Source organism: Tachyglossus aculeatus, chromosome 9, assembly GCF_015852505.1.
Source record: "Tachyglossus aculeatus isolate mTacAcu1 chromosome 9, mTacAcu1.pri, whole genome shotgun sequence".
NCBI classification, from domain to species: Eukaryota; Metazoa; Chordata; class Mammalia; order Monotremata; family Tachyglossidae; genus Tachyglossus; species Tachyglossus aculeatus.
The window spans coordinates 27,364,261-27,381,509 of record NC_052074.1 but is presented as its reverse complement, the minus strand read 5'-3'; the positions used below and the strand labels follow the sequence as shown (position 1 = coordinate 27,381,509).

Below are 17,249 nucleotides of genomic sequence, written 5' to 3'. Positions count from 1 at the left end.
TCTCTCTCTTTCTTTCTCTCTCTCTCTCTCTCTCTCTGTCTTTTTTTCTTTCTGACAAAAGGCCCGTGGTAAGGCCCTTCCTGGCATTCAGAAGGATATAGCTTTTTAATTTTTGTGACTCATGAGGATTTGGAGAGAGTACAAATGCTGAAAGAGCCCTCACTCCTGTGCAGTTAAAGCATATGGAGAGCAGAACTCTATTTGTATTATGCAGTTCAGGTTCATCCCTCTTATGCTCTCCCACCAACAACTCTCTCTCTCCTCCCCCCACACCCCCCTCCTCTCTCTAACTCATTATTGTGTCTGTGGAAAAGTGAACAAAATTGGCACAAGTGACTGTGTGAAATTCTGAACAACAGTGATGATTTACAATAATTTACATCTTTGGATTGTATCACGATCTGGGGTCTGCTTCATATTTGCTGGGTGGCTGGATTCCTTCTGTTTCTCTTTTTCTTCTTGTCTTCTTAGACTTGTGACTCTGTAACTCATTGTAGGAAACTTTACCTTTGCTAAGGTCTGGTAGCGGATGGCTTGCTGGGCTGTGTTTTGTACAGTAATTGGCTGTCATGGAAGTGTTAGTCTGGGGATTCCTTTACAAATATTAAATCATGTCTTGTCTCGTTTGCCAATCTTCAAGACTAGCTGGCAGATTCCTGTAATGAAAATTAAATGAAGTTATGCATCTGTCTTTCATGATGATTTGAATCTCATCATTTGTTATAACTACTTGGCAGATAATATAAATGTAAAAGATTTATTGGACAGCTCGAGTGAATTTTATTGGTTAGAATTTTGATGGCTTATATTGGTTGCTTTATGATCACAAAGACTTTTCCTTCATATATATAAATCTCAATTCTTTAAGGATCTTTTAAATAACATTACTTTGCCATTAACTTTAATAGATACATTGATAATAAATCTTCAACCTCGTATGCATGTAACATAAAAAAACACTTATATTCTAACTGTACAGTACAGGTTTTAACAGGCTCAGGATGGAGTGGGTTAACAGAAGCTGTATTTTTTGTTTATAATAGAAGCTTTGAAATAAATTACAAAATGCTGTGTGTAGTAAGGGATAATGTGCACAGACAGACTATATTAGTTGTCTCGATTTGCTAACTCTGATTCAGAACAAAATTGGAAACATCTTTGGAAAGCTATCTCCTTTTTACCCCTTTGGATATGTATGTGTAGAACTCATTTCCTTGTTAGGATGATTATATATCATAGGCAATGAATTTTATATTTATGAATAGGGCTTCCTGTTTTCACCAATTTGGAGAGGTGGGGTATTTCAGCAAATAACTGTAATGCTGAATACTAGAATTTTCCCTCTTAACCATTCATTCGTGCCTTTCTGGATTTGCATGTGTCTTATTCCTAGTGTGAGATTAACAAAGAGTGGCATGAAGCTAGTGGTTGAAAGGATGTGTGGAGACGGTGATCTGCAGAAAACATATTTGGGGGTATGATGGGGAACGCACGTTGGGGGTTCTCTAGCTAAACTGTATTACTTTTTTATGTGCTCTTTACGGGGAGATCTTTCTGTAAATCAATCTAAATAAGTAAAGCTTATTGAAACCAATTCATGGAACTAGTTTATGAAACTACGATGGTCCAGACACACAGAATGAGAAAATGTTGGAAAGATTTTGGTTATTGTTATTCCCATATTCCCAGAACTCCATTTTAATGGCAAGGATAAGACAGCTAGCAAATCACATTTTTAACTTTTGTGCTTTAAAGATAGGTGTCTTATTTTTTCAAAGAAAATAGGGTCATTAAATAGCTGATGAGTTTCAATACATAATCAACGTATACTGTAAATTAGATTTCAAACCAGCCTTTATTGCAAAGAAGGTATTGGCAGATATTTGGCTCTGAATTTATGGAATTGTAACTGCAAATACCTCTGCACATAGTTACAGCACAATCTGGCGATTGAATACACTTTGAACTGTTTTTTGTGTGATGGTGAGTAAACTGTTTTCTTGTATTAGAATGCGTCCTTTAATACTTACATTCGAGTTGAGTGTATTCAATGTTTCTACTCAGTAGGAACCGGTGAAATACCTTGGAAAGAGAGATGAAATGATTGCTGATCATCAACTCTTATCCATGTTAATTGGATGCTTCAAAATGGGAGCATTTTCTTGGCCCTGAGTAAACAACATCCTTCTTGATTTTTGCTGTACAGTCCTGGAGCATTTATTTCTTTTCCCTCAATTCACATTCCTTAAATAAGTTAAGAAGAGTTGAAGGTATATGATGACCCCCCCCCCCCCCCCATCACTGGTTTCTGAAATCACTTATACTTTTGATGCTACATGCAGTCGATTTGAACTCTTGAGTGATGGGGAGAGGAACGGAGGGGAGAGGGGTAGGAGGGAGGTGGGAAGAGGCCAATATGTGGCTGACAAAGTTTAAACATTTGTGGTGTTCATGATGGTAAACTTTGTTTTTGCTAAAATTAAAAAAAACCAAAACTTTCCGTCTTTGTTTTAGAGAAAATCTTTCATTGTGCTCAATCAGTCAATGGTATTTATTGTGCCGAGTATATTTTAAGTAGCACTGGTTCACTAGATGACAACTTGGTTCATTAGAAATATTTCAGTAAATGAGATAAAGATATGAGTTCTGAAAAGAGTCACTGTGCCCATAAAACCCTTGATTACAGATTTATATCCATGAAGTATTATGTTTAAAATCTGAACTGAAAACCACAGTTCAATTTTATTTTTTTTAAAGAAAGGAACCCACTAAACCCCTTTTCCTTTGGGAATATTTTAGTACGCTTAAAAAAGTAGCAGGTTTAGAAGCTGCTGTATAAATTATAGACTTTGTTTCTACTGAAATGAAATATAGCTTTGAATTTAAAAGAAATAGCAAAAATATTTACGAATGTGTGAAAATTAGTTGTCTTCATTTATTCAAAATCAAAACATTAGGGAGTAATTTGATTTTTGGGGTGTAGCATTCTGTATAAATTACAGGATCAGGTATGCATTTCTTTATTCGTTGCTTTTTGACTCATCGCAGTGAAGCATCTCTGTGAAACAAATTCTATCAGTGATTTCACTTGGGACTATTGGAATGCCACAAACTTTTATTTTGTTTGATATGTTTTCAGAATTGCAACTACTGTTCTTTTATTCCTTTTTCAGTATTACTCAATTTTACCTGAGGGGAAAAATCATTCTTGGTAATTTCATAAACTGCAAAGAAGTCATTCTTATTTGACTGAAAATAGTAGTTGTGCTTTATTCATTTTTTCTCAATTATTTTGCTTTTAATTTCAACATAGGGTGTACAATATGAATACTGTAATAGTATGGGAAGTGTTAATGCAAAGGCTGATATGTATTTCTGTATAACTTTGAGCCTTATACCTGTAATATGACATTTTAATATCCAGTGTTAAAACTTATGATAAGTCTATGTTTAGATTTTAATTGAAAATCATTAGAATCAGAAAAATATTCCTCCATACTAGTTCACTCAAACACACCAGTGTTCAAAATATGGATTGAAATATACATTTTGTGGATTTTAAAATGAAATTTATCTTTACTATTCTTCCCCCAATGATCCCCAGTTTGAATTTTAGTAAAGCAAACACATAATGAAAAGCCCACTTTTTAAGATTATTTATACTCACCCTCAGTCTCTAGCTTTTATCCTTAACTAGCTATGAAATTACCTAGAATTTGGGTGCTAAATTCAAAAAAATTGTGACATAAAGGCAAAATTTAAACTTCAGCAGAAGACAAGGATCAAATTCTTTTTCTGTGTTCGAACACTTGGATTTTAAAATTCCGTACGTACTTGTGTTCTGTGGCAGAAGTTTCTGTTGTAGATGAAGCACAAAGTTATTCTAAGTAATTATTGGCCTAGTTAATGATAATAAATAAGGTTAATCCTTTTCCTTGGAATATTGTTTTCTTGTCATGACTGGAAACTCCGTACACAGGTTTCAGTTCATCAGAGAATGCTTCCACGTTCCCTGAACATATCAGACATACTCTCGATATCATGTACTTTTTGTTGATCCTAACTCCAATATTTCATTGTTCCTTTATGAATATTATTTCTATTGTTCTTCAGTATTTAAGGTACGAAATGGCTTACATTTAAAACACATATTAGAAGTGGCAAATCCTGCTACCTAGAACTTATTAGAATCATTTTACTTTTTCTCTGCTGTCATTTTCTGAAAGTGGAAAAAAGGCAACTTGCAGAAAATATGGGAAACTTGTCTCGTATAACAGCTGAGGATGTGGCTAGGCTAAAGCAGGAAACTACTACCCACGATGCAATGTTACATACACTACCACTTAATAAAATTTATTTCAAACATGCTACTGACAAAACCAAAGAAAAATAATATCCTAACTGTGCTAGTTAGTATACTAAATATTTCTGGGGAAAAGTAAAAGTAATCTTTTTTTGAACCTTTGTCCTTTTTAGGTTTTAAACAGTATTTGAAATTACAGAGCATCGTCGTAGTTAAGCAGTGAAGTGCATTTTTGTGTTTTCATGTTCTTATGTTAGTCTGAACATAACTAGTGGGTGTTTTCAGACCTTCGAATTTAGGTTCAGTTTTACAGTGAGGACCCTAGTACCGTTTACTGATATTTTCGTTCCAGTGGTAATTTTTATTTTCTTCATCTTTATTGTTTCTGTCTTGGGCTCACCTGCCTGCTTATCATTAAATTGAAACTCCTTCTCTTTAGATAGTCAGTGCATAAAGGCATCTTTTTTTAAAAAATGCAGAATTTATTGTATTCAGCTCTCCCAAGCATTAAACTCTATGATGTGCACATATTAAGCACTCAGTAAATTAGGTAACATCCTTTTATAAAACTCTCTACATCTTTTAAGCCTATAAACAACTGGTTAAACTTTAATGATTTAAATACAATGGTTTCTTGAATGGTAGGAGCATATGAGTTCTTTGGGAGTTAGTTGGAGTATAAGTTGTTTACTAAGTAACTTGAAGAGATCCATTTAGTAAAGAAAAATGACACAGCAAGAAAGGAAAGGGAAATTAGTGGTACCTGAATCATGCAGACCATTGCAGCCATGCAAACTGCACATGGTTTACTTTAGACCTGGCAAAGTGGCCGCATCTCATTGTTTTAAAATGGATGTGTTTTAAGAGCGATTTTCTTACGGAAGAATATTTGAAGTATTTTCTTCTCTAGTAAGAGACCACTTATCAAGAACAGCTGCTTTAGTGCTATGGATCCTATCCATGGACTCATGGTGGTCTGCTGAACAACGTTCTTCAACTTTGACAGGTGAGACAGAAACTCTCCAGTGCCACTACTTTTGGATGAATCTAGCTGTGGTTGGAGAAAGTGCATCTTGCCAAAATATATGGGTAAGACCACACACAGCCTTTAAAATAGTTATTGTAAGCTTATTTTTAGGCGATATATGTCTTGACTTCTTATATTTGCATGCCAGCTTCATTACTACTTATAGATTTTTCATTTATTTAGTAATGGCCATTGCAGACTTAAATTACTATTTGTAAAATTGAAGCACCACATTTATACTGTAAAAGTGCTTCTTTTTCACTGTCAATCAACATTTGACAACAGGTACATGCAATTGCATTTCTTGGCTAAATTCGTGCTTTTAAAATCATATTTCTGCATTTTACAGGCATAATTGCTGAGGGAAAAAATCTTTAAGTTGAAACTTTGAATTCCAGAAACCAAATATGCTGAACTTTTAATAACATTAATTTTGATTGCTTTGAGCACATCTTAATATTTATGTGACATACTTTTAAACAGCCTGAGGTTCTCATACATGAAAGGATTGAAAAAAAAATCAACATTCTATTATGTAACTTTAATGCATATCAGACTAATTCTAGATTTTGCATAATTTAGCAGATGTTTTAAGTACATTTAACCAGTTGGACTGTAAATGTTGTCACACCACTTTCAGAAGATGATCGTATTAAATGCTCATTAAAATATACCAAGTCGGACAGTATATCCCCATATGAAATTGTCAGTTATACCAGAATTCTTCATTCTTTTAGGGAACAACAGCTGTAGGAATACTAAACATTAGCATTCTGAGACCTAAATGTAATAGGGAATGGGTATTGCTCCCATTTAGCTCAGCTCCCACTTATATATTGACTATATATTGAAACCAGATGTGTTTGAACTTCAGGGAATGTATTAGCAGCTTCAGATGTGATACTAATGGACAGTGATGCTTAATGTATTTAGCATGTCCAGTAATTAGTATTGAGTTGGGGTAAACATGAGATTTTTCAGTTAACCTGTAGAGGCCACGCACTGTCCAGTGAAGTGAAATTTGCAGGACAGTAGGAGATTTGAGTTGGTGCAGCCTTAGCAATTGTATATTGTAACTTTTCCTATGTGTTTATGAAATTAGATTTCTATGTGGAAATCAAAGTTCATAAGCACACTGTACGTTGTTCTTAAACACGTTCTTAAACGTGTTTCTCAGCCAACAGACTCTTTGGTGCACCTTCCGTAAAATACAGATGTTTTGTTAAGCTAAGTAGAGTGGACTGAACCTTTTTGTAAATAATAGAAAAAGTTATTGTGGTTCTAGGTTGTGAGGATACAATTCTATTTCTGGAAAAAGTTTAAAGAATACTATACTGATGGTAGTATTTTGTTCCCCTTGTTAAAATTATTTCTAGAAATTTTCATATGAGCAACAAATGCTTTTATCTATGTGCAGCCTATTGTGTATATGGTTATTTTGTATATATTCCCTGGGTGACATTTATCTAAATGTGTGTTTGCATTCTTTATTTGACCAAGGCAGCAGCTTGTAGACAACTGAAACTTTTTCTATTGTTCTTAGCACATAGTAACTTATCCAAAAGCAGTGCTACAGTAAATCCTGTTGATAATGATGACATTGATTTGCATCCACCAACTGTTATGTTTTACTCTCCCAAGCACTTAGTACCATGTACTGAAACAATAAGCACTCAAATACAGTTGATTGATTGACTTGTAAAAGTTGCAAAATCATTAAATGATTAAGATCACACATAACTTAGAAGCAAAATATCTGTCCGAAAGTTTTGGATTCTAATTTTGGTTCCTTAACCATTTGTACCTTGCAGTTCCTAAATGTGATCCCCGATGAAACATCAAAGAGAGATTCATATCGCTTGCCTGCAGTCATAAACCTGATTATAATTATTGACTATTAATTTCATGGTGGTAAATGAGGTATCTTAACTGAACCTGTTTCGGTTAATGGCGTGGAATTGAACTTGTTCAGGTTAACGTTATTTATAAAATGACTTTATAAAACAATCCAGCTCTGGGCGCTCCAAACACCCATCACTACAGCCTAAGAAAGGACAGCGTTCAAGGTGTAGTTAGGATTACAGGCTCCACTTTTTCCTTTACAGCCAGCTCCCTACTTGGCAATCCCCTCACCACCAGTCCTGCCCACTTCAACAACTTTGCCCATTTGTTGACTTCTGTTACAAAATAGAGAAGCAGTGTGGTCTAGTGGTTAGGGCACAGGCCTGGGAGAAGGCCTTGGACTCTAGTTCAGGCTCTACCACTTGTCTGGGCTAGTCACTTCACTTTTCTGTGCCTGTTTACCTTATCTGTACAATGGGGATTAGGACTGTGAGCCCCATATGGGACATGGACTGTGTAGCTTTAGTCTACCTCAGAGCTTTTAACGGTGCCCGGTATATAAGTACTTAACAGATGCCTTCAAAAAGTACACTTAAGTTCACGTTAATAGTCACTTGAATATTTGCAAACCAAATCATGACATTCTGCATGATCAAGATAGGAAATCATGTGTAATAAATGGCTAGGTGATGGGTTATATGGTAGAATGTAGAATCCTGAATGGACTAGATCCAACCCAGTATTCTGCAAATCTTGTATAGATCTTTCCAGCTTCGTCAGAACTCCCTTTTTCATACAGTGCACCCTGGCCCTTCTTATCCCATGTTTGGCCTGGAACGCTCTCCCTCTTCATATGACAGACAATTCCTCTCTCTGCCTTCAAAGCCTTATTGAAAGCACGTCTTCTCCGAGGCCTTCCCTGACTAAGCCCTCATGTCCTCTTCTCGCACTCCCTTCTGCGTTGCCCTGATTTTCCCTCTTCATTCACTCCTCCTTCAGCCCCACAGCACTTTTATGTACAAATCCATAACTTATTTATTCATGTCTTTGTGCCCCTCTAGGCTGTGAGCTTGTTGTGAGCCTGGAAAGTGTACTGTCACACGCTCAGCACCGTGCTCTGCACAGTAAGCGCACAATAAATTGATTGGTGTCCCCCATTTCAGATTCTCAAACCTGAGGACTAGGGTGCTGTTTTGGATACTCTTGCATTTCTGTGATAGTTTTAATAATAATAGCAATTGGGGATTTAAGCGCTTACTAAGTGCCAGGTACTGTTCTAAGTGCTGGGATGGATACAGGCAAATCAGGTGGGGCACATTCCCTGTCCCACATGGGGCTTACAGTATTAACCCCCATTTTACAGATGACTTAATTGAGGTACAGAGAAGCTAAGTGACTTTCCCAGGGTCACACAGCGGATGTGGCAGAGCCGAGACTAGAACCCAGTCCCTGGCCCTTGCTGTATTCACTAGGCCATGCCAAGCTCTTCCTTGGCCCAGAACTACTTTTTCCATCCATCTTTGGGACAGTCTCATGTGTGTGAGACCGTGAGTTCCAGACAAACACTAGATTTGGTGTGGGTTCACGCCTTATTTAGGCCTGACTTGGACTCTGGTCTAGGATCGTGCTTGAGTCAAGTCAGGTCAGTGAGCAGGTGGAACTGAAGAGAGAGGTGGTTAGAGGGTGGACAATTGGGCTTTAAATTGGGTGAAGGGATGTGTTGATGTTGAGACCATGAGACTGTTCAGAGTGGGATAGTTAGGACTCAGAGCAACTTTGGCATGAGAGTATACACTGAAGTTGTTTCACGCATGGAGTCTGACCAACTTAAGTGATTCTCAAATGAGGTTCCAGGGCATCTTACAGAACAGGTCTAATGCAACCAGGGGTTAGGAGATGTGGGTTCTAGGCCCAGGTCTGCCATTACCCTACTCTGTGCCTGTGGCCAATTCATTCATTCAATCATATTTATTGAGCGCTTACTGTATGCAGAGCACTGTACAAAGTGCTTGGGAAGTACAAGTTGCCAACATATAGAGATGGTCCCTACCCAGCAACGGGCTCACAGTCTAGAAAGGGGAGACAGACAACAAAACATGTGGTCAGGAGTCAAGTCATCAGAATAAACAGAAGTAAAGCTAGATGCACATCATTGACAAAATAAATAGAATAGTAAATATGTACAGGTAAAATAAATAGAGTAATAAATCTGTACAAACATATATACAGGTGCTGTGGGGAGGGGGAGGGGGAGAGAAAAAAGGGGGCTCAGTCTGGCCAATGTACTCACCCTCTTTGTACATGTTTTCTTAACTGTAAAATGGGGGTAATGGTTATGATACTGTACTTGTTAAGTGCTTACTATTTGCTAAGCACTGGGGTAGTTACAAATTAATCAGGTTGGACAGAGTCCCTGTTCCACATGGGACTCACACTCTTATCCCCATTTTAAAGATGAGGTAACTGAGGCGCAGAGAAGTTAAGTGACTTACTCATAATCACACAACAGACATTTGGCAGAGCTGGGAATACAACCCAGGTCCTTTGGATTTGGATCTGCTTTGCACCACCTCACAGGGCTATTGTGAGGATGAAATGATATAATTGTTGTGCAAGTGACTTAGAATAATGGTGCTTTGCACATTCAAGATATTAAGTAGGAGAATAACCTGAACCATTGAAATAAACTAGGGAAATAGCTTGTCTGGTACTGTAGAACTTACTTAATTCCCTTTATAATTACTTGTCGTATCTTCTAAATCCTTTTTGTACATCTGTGTCCTTTTAGCACAATTCTCCTTCATCGCTCTAGACTGTAAGCTCATTGTGGGCAGGGAATGTCAGCTATCTCTGTTGTATTATACTCTCCCAAGCGTTTACTACAGTGGTCTGCATGCATTAAGCACTTCATAAATCCCGTTGTTTGATTTACCTTGTCCATTGGACACTGGTAGTCTCAGTTAGGCCTGCTGGGCCTATAATATCAGCGGTGAAAGCTTTTCACTGAGGTTGACAGACCCAGCAGGAGTAGCTGAAAAAATAATTAATCGCATTTATTGAGCACTTATTGTGTGCAGAACACTCTACTAAGCAATTGGGAGAGTACAGTTTAACATAATTGGTACATGTTCCCTGCCCACAAAGAGCTTACAGTCTAGAGGGGAAGACAGACAGTAATATAAACTGTGAATATGTTCACAAGTGCTGTGGGGCCGAGGGAGAGGTAACTAGAGTGCAAATCCGAGTGCAAAATAGCTGGCTTATAGGGATGGTGAAGACTACAGCTGCTACCAAGGCATGAGCTTGCTGGGTCATGGAGCTGTGGCAGATTATTGATACTATACTGGGGTCACTTTGGCCCAAAATGGGTCCTGCATGCAAAAAAAGCCATCCTTCTCAGGTACTTTGCAATGTGCGCCATTCCTGCATGCAAACTCACTCATGTCCCTGAGGGAACACGACCCATAGGGAAGGGGGAGTGTGACTGGATCTGTGTGGCAATCACTATCCACTCTAGTCAATTACTCCGTGCAGATACTCAGTCCTACAGCCTCAGGATCCAGGCTCCTCTGTCTTGCTGGAAGGGAGACTTCATGATTTAAACCTCAAGTCAGTGTTTAGTCATCCAAGAAAATTGGTGTGCCTAAAAAATTCGTCCCATCCTTACCTCCCTCTCACTGCTTCCCACCCCCGGCCGCCAAAACAAATGGATTGGCTTTGTTTGGAAAAAAATGTTTCCACAGCTGTGCCACAAGGGGTAGCTTCACCCCAAAACTTCCTGAATTTATTCAGGAGTTGGTTGAGAGCTTGAGAGTTTCCTTTTAGAGGTTTTTTTTTTTTTTTTTACATGAACTAGCATCATTTCCTCTTGTATCTCATTTGGATTCCTGTAATTTCCCATTCCTGGTGTTATCGACTGGTTGAAAAGGCTAGCCACTCAATTGTGGCTGTCCAAATCGTGGTGCCCAACACGTAGGTCACCAGACAGAAGGGGGCGGTATTCCCAAAGCATTTTTCCAAAGGACATGCCAGGATAACCAAAGACTAAAATGATATAAATATGCCTGGTTAACTTTAGGCACAAAATCCAAACTGCAGGGTCTCCTAAAATGGAATGTTGGAACGATTACATTTAGACACAACAAAGTAAATTGATATGTAGAGCAAAGGTGTCTGAAGTGGAAAATTTAGTGCTTTAGTGAATGTGCGTAGAACCCTACTGCTAAGCAATGCCTAGAGAGATAATTCAAATGTAGAGTTGTACTAAAAGTCAATTATTAGGACTTATTAAGAGCTTGAAGTGTGTGCAGCTGTATACTAGGGACTTTTTAAAATTGTATTTGTAAAACACTATATGCTGGGTGTTGTCCCAAGAGCTGTGGTAGAGAAAGGGTAATTGGACACAATCCACGTCCCACATGGGGCTCGCAGTCTTAATTCCTGTTTTACAGATGAGATAACTGAGGCACAGAGAAGTGAAGTGACTTACCCAAGTTCACACAGACAGGTGGCGGAGCCAGGATTAGAACCTTGGTCCTTCTGACTCCCAGCCTGTGGTCTATCAACCAGCCCATGCTGCTTCTCTTACTGGGGACAATTCTTAGACATTGATTCAGATGCAGTCCTTGACTACAAGGGGTTCAAAATCTAAAGGGAGGAGGTCAGGGACAAGGGAAGAATGAGACAAAAATAAATCAAAAACAGTAAAAATCACAATTTGTTAATGCCTCGAAGATCTAGGCCTTGGTGTCAGATGGCAAGTTAAGATCATGAACAGTGAAGTTCTGTGATGTAGCCAGTCTTCTATCATGGAAACCATCCTTCTAGACTGTGAGCCCACTGTTGGGTAAGGACTGTCTCTGTATGTTGCCGGTTTGTACTTCCCAAGCGCTTAGTACAGTGCTCTGCACACAGTAAGCGCTCAATAAATATGACTGAATAAATGAATGAATCTTCAGCGGAACTCAGCAATGCTAGATGGGACATATGGATGGAATGAAAGAAAACAGGATGTCCAAGTAGATGTGGTATGGAATGCTGAAATTGGTGAACTGAAATCAAGAAACAGCATGGCTTAGTTGATAGGGCGGGAGGACCTGAGTTCTAATCCCAGCTCCTCCACATGTTGGCTGTGTGACCTTGGGCAAGTCACCTAACTTCTCTGGGCCTCAGTTACCTGATCTGTAAAATGGGGATTAAGAGTGTGAGCCCCACGTGGAGCAGAGTCCGTGTCCAACCTGATCAATTTGTATCTACCCCTGATGCTTAGAACGGTGCTTGGCATATAGTAAGCACTTAAGTGCCATTATTATGGTTATTGTTATTATTATTAAGAAGGGCAGAAGAAGAGTTTAAAGATCTGGTACTTGCAACTCAGCTGATAACTGAGAGTCCATTGCTGAGGATAGACCTGCGTGGCACAGTATCATCAAGTAGGGAAGTAGCTCGTTTTGAGCAAAAACTTCCCCTGGAAAGGGAGACAGAGGCAAAAGAGAAAACAGTGCTAGGTGTTGCCATCATTAAATACAGCGTCACAATGAGGGACAACTTTTTGTGGCCCCAGAATGATTTGGACCGTGGTCTTTTCAGCCACACAATCACCGATAAATGAGAGCTCACCTCCTCCAGGAGGCCTTCCCAGACTGAGCCCCCTTTTTCCTCTCCTCCTCCCCACCCCCCCGCCCTACCTCCTCCCCTCCCCACTGCACCTGTAAATATGTTTGTACAGATTTATTACTCTATTTTACCTGTACATATTTACTATTCTATTTATTTTGTTAATGATGTGCATCTAGCTTTACTTCTGTTTATTCTGATGACTTGACACCTGTCCACATGTTTAGTTTTGTTGTCTGTCTCCTCCTTCTAGACTGTGAGCCCATTGTTGGGTAGGGACCATCTCTATATGTTGACAACTTGTACTTCTCAAGCGCTTAGTACAGTGCTCTGCACACAGTAAGTGCTCAGTCAATACAATTGAATGAAAATCACCTTCAGTGGTGCGTTTTTTCCAATATGTAGGACAACAGCTGCTGTTTCCTGCCTATGTATGTAATCCTTGATGCCTCGAATCCTCACTGGTTGAGGCAAAGCCGATCCACAATACTAAATTATATATCCGTAATTTATTTTAATGTCTTTCCCCTTCTAGACGGTAAATTCCAGTGGACGGGGAACATCTGTTATACGGGACTCTCCCAAGTGCTTAGTACAGTGCTCGGCACCCAGTAAATGTTCAATAAGTATGATTGCACCACGATCTTTCCATTTCCAACATTCCAGATGGAGTCCAGGAGGGTTTGGCCATATTCCTTGCTTCTCCCCATTCTTTTCTCTTTCTTCGCCTAACTCCTTGGGGCTTCATTCCCAAGGTATTGGGCAGGCATTTTGGGACGGTCTCCCTGAGAATGCTGAGAGGTATAAAAATGGAACACACCCACACACGCACACAGAAAACACAAAACACAGGAGAAAAAAATCATTTGTAGGGGGAAAGAAAACTAGTATTTGAGACACCAGCACATCCTGGTTTTTATTTTTAATTGCTAGTAATTTTAAGGTATATAAAAAAATGACCCAAGCCCTTTAGAATATAGACGGGAATTGTTCCCATGTATTTATTCCATTCATACATTTCCAGTGAAAAGTCCTCTTTCTGTGATTTATGTTTTATATTTTGACACACATGAGGCTATGCATAGGCATACAACATATAGAAAATAGGTTTTGCACTTAATAAAAACTAAAGGGTGACAATAATAGCATCAGCAGATCATCTTGACTGATGACCTTGATTAGTGCAAGTGCAGAAAAAGTATATTAAAAATGAAAAAAGTATTACCACCTTAAATGTTTGTGGTCCCTCTGACCCAACTTCAAAAATTAAAAATAATTGCATGAAAACATTTTAGTTTCAAGTTTGGGAAATAAGCTTTTCTATTTCAGTTGTTTTTACAATGACCTCCAAACTGTAGTGTCTTTAGCCCTTCCATGTCAGGCAAAAAGCAATAATGGTCAAAGAAAAAAAAAGTGGTTTTGGCAAAGTGTAATGAATGAAAATGGTCAAAAGACTTTTCATATTATTTTTGTTTTTTTAACCTCGAAATTTGTTCTTGGAGTGGTTGCTACAATAAAATTTTTTTGTTTATTTGCTTTTTTACCTTGAAATTTGTTCTTGGAATGGTTACTCCAGTCAGATTTTCAGTTAGTTTCCACATTTAATTGAAGCACATTTGAAGAATATTATGAAATAGAAAATGAAATATAATTTAGGTTTGTTTCCATTGATCAATAATACTGTGGGAGGAAGGTTACTGCAAAAAACAAAGAAAAATTGTTAGATGCCTCCACTTAAAACTGAGAGCCAGAGGCATGTTTGATCCACTCAGGTTTTGAAGGGTATTATTCTTTTAGAAAGGAGAGTCTTGCGTGAATGAATAGTTGAGCCATGGAAATTAGCACGTGCCTAGAGCTAAAAGACATTTAATGAGCTCCTCTTCCCCTTTCTATTTTATTATTGTTTGGTATTATGCTAATTTTTATTTGGAGAGAAACTCTTGAATATATTTGATTACAGAGGATGCTTGAGTTGGTGTTGAGATTCAAGAGCGGGTGGCAATGGCAAATGTGGGTTTAACCAGTGCAAATTTTATAGGCGGGTGGAGATTTTAGAGTTGAAGATTTTTGAAACTTTGCAGAGCTGAAGTAGGTAAAACGTTCCCTAAATGTGGTTTGATCTTGATTGTTCTGCTTGGTTAGGATGTGATTTATTTTTCTATATTCAGCTCTGAAGCCATTCTATAAGAAAACTTTTTTCCAATTTAATTTGAATCCTGTCAGGTTTTTTTTATTTCTCTCTCCCTCCAGATATGTCTGTTTAAAAATGTGTATTTGACTTTTTTTTTCTTGCTTTGTGAGGTCCGTTGGCTTTGTGTGGCTTTGAAATAGCTTCTGTAGCAGTCTATTTGTGTTTTAGTTTTAGGAAAAATGATACGAGTCTTTAGTGAACTGGAATACTTGCAATAGCAAGTGGCATCTTTACAAGCTAAACATAATGATCAAATAGCTTGGAAAAAAAAAAACCCACCACAAATTTGGTTGAACGTTGGATTCACTTACAATAAAATATGACCTGTTTTTGAGGGGACAGTGTGTTTTATTATTAAGCAACAGGATCATTTGTTTTTTTCCAATTATTAAAATATATAGAGTGTGGCACATTCTAGAATGAGATCACCAGGTTTTTTTTTGAAGGGCTATCAAAAATGTGTATCAGTCAAATGCAGGTAGAAGTCAGTTTTTTAATCTTTTTTTCCTTTGAGGTAATTGATCAGGCATGAGTCTCTGTTACTTTGAACTACGGAAAATATGTAGGAATTTCATTTTTCAAGAAAAGTCACTCGTTTGTGATTTATGAAATTGCTTACTCCTCTTTCTAATCCCACGGATGGTGAATACTCATATGTCAAATCTTTCCCTTCCTTACTTATCCCTTTAAATCTGCTGCACCACAATCGAGTGGAGTAGGATAATGATGCCCGTTGTTAGGTAGGGACCGTCTCTATATGTTGCCGATTTGCACTTCCCAAGTGCTTAGTACCGTGCTCTGCACACAGTAAGCGCTCAATAAATACTATTGAATGAATGAATGAGTGAATATCTTTGCCACCAAACTAGCTTTAATCTCATGGGAGCTTCAACTTCACACTCTTCATACTCATACTAAAACAAAACTGGAAATCAAAGTTGGAAAAAAAAAAGACTAGAAATGAAAATAGGTTTGAGCTGTACAATCTATTATATCCCCAAATCCGATATAGTAGATTGTACAGCCCAAACCTTTCTCTTTTTCCATTTCTAGTCTTTTCTGTATTTTTTCAACACTGGAGAGCAGGCTGTGCTTTTTGCATGCTTTATGCAACACCTACCCATTCTAGAGGGAAGTAATGAGAATAAAGTGGGTTACTAATTATGAAATAATGATGATGGTATCTGTTAAGCCATTACTATGTGTCTAGCCCTGTTCTAAGATCTGGGGTAGATATGAGCTAATCAGATTGATTGGACACAGTCCCTGTCCCACATAGGGCTCATTGTTTTAATCCCCATTTTACAGATTAGGGAACCGAGGCACAGAGAAGTCAAGTGACTTGCCCAAGGTTACATAGTAGACAAATGGCAGAGCCAGGATTAGAACCCGGGTCTTTTGACTTTCAGTTCCGAGTTCTGTCCACTAGATCATGCTAGTAGTGGACATTGACCTGCTTTTTGTTGGTCTTTTATTTTGTATGTGGGGTACTAGTACCAAAAACTTAGTACAGTAGTCGGCAGACAGTAAGTGCTCAATAAATATGTTTGGTAGTATTTAACGGCCAGTTCATGAGTTCCTTGCTTAAAGGTAATGACCTTTCAAGAGGTTTTTTTAAGCTTTAAGGAAGTGCGATATTCCAATCTGTTCCTCCATTTGAATTATTTGTCTTTTCCTTTGAATTTAAATGTGCTTGCCTCATTTCCCTAATTTATCCCCTTTTCCTTTCCCCTGCCATGAACATAGGGTTGCTATAGCTATTGTGCCTAAGCGAACATACTGTGCCAGGATTATGGATTTCCCTCCCAGCTGGGAATTTCCCTAAATAGATCCCGCTTGCTTGTCGAGGAAATCAGTGCGGCTTTTTGCAGATGTCTGAGTGATTCTAAAATCAGATAAATCTTGATCCTGATCTTAAGTAGGTTTCATCCACCTCGGTTTGAATTTTTAATTATAAGCTGGGTCCTCTAGTAGTAGTAGTAATAGCGTTAGCAGTATTTTTTGAAGGCCAGCTTGGTAAGTTCTTAGTGCTTGGTAAGTACAGAATAATGAGGTAAGAAGTTACCTGCCCACAAAGGGTTTATATACTGAGGGAGACAAGCATAAACATCTTTACACTTTGAGGAGTCAGAAATAAAGTGGACATGAATGCTAATAACTTCATAAGTGCTGGAGTTGGCTGGAGAAGTGCTGGGAAATTAACTGGGTAAAGCTTGTTGGAGGAGGTGTGATTTACTGGAGGATTCATTCAAGTAGAGCTATAGACAGGG

At 38.2% G+C, this 17,249-nt stretch overlaps 1 protein-coding gene across 3 annotated transcripts in view; it reads left to right on the top strand.

Moving 5' to 3' along the window:
* The window catches only part of SUPT3H (SPT3 homolog, SAGA and STAGA complex component), a 415,169-nt gene that overhangs the window by 95,725 nt on the left and 302,195 nt on the right, over positions 1-17,249 (top strand). The gene's annotated exons all lie outside the window — the stretch shown is intronic.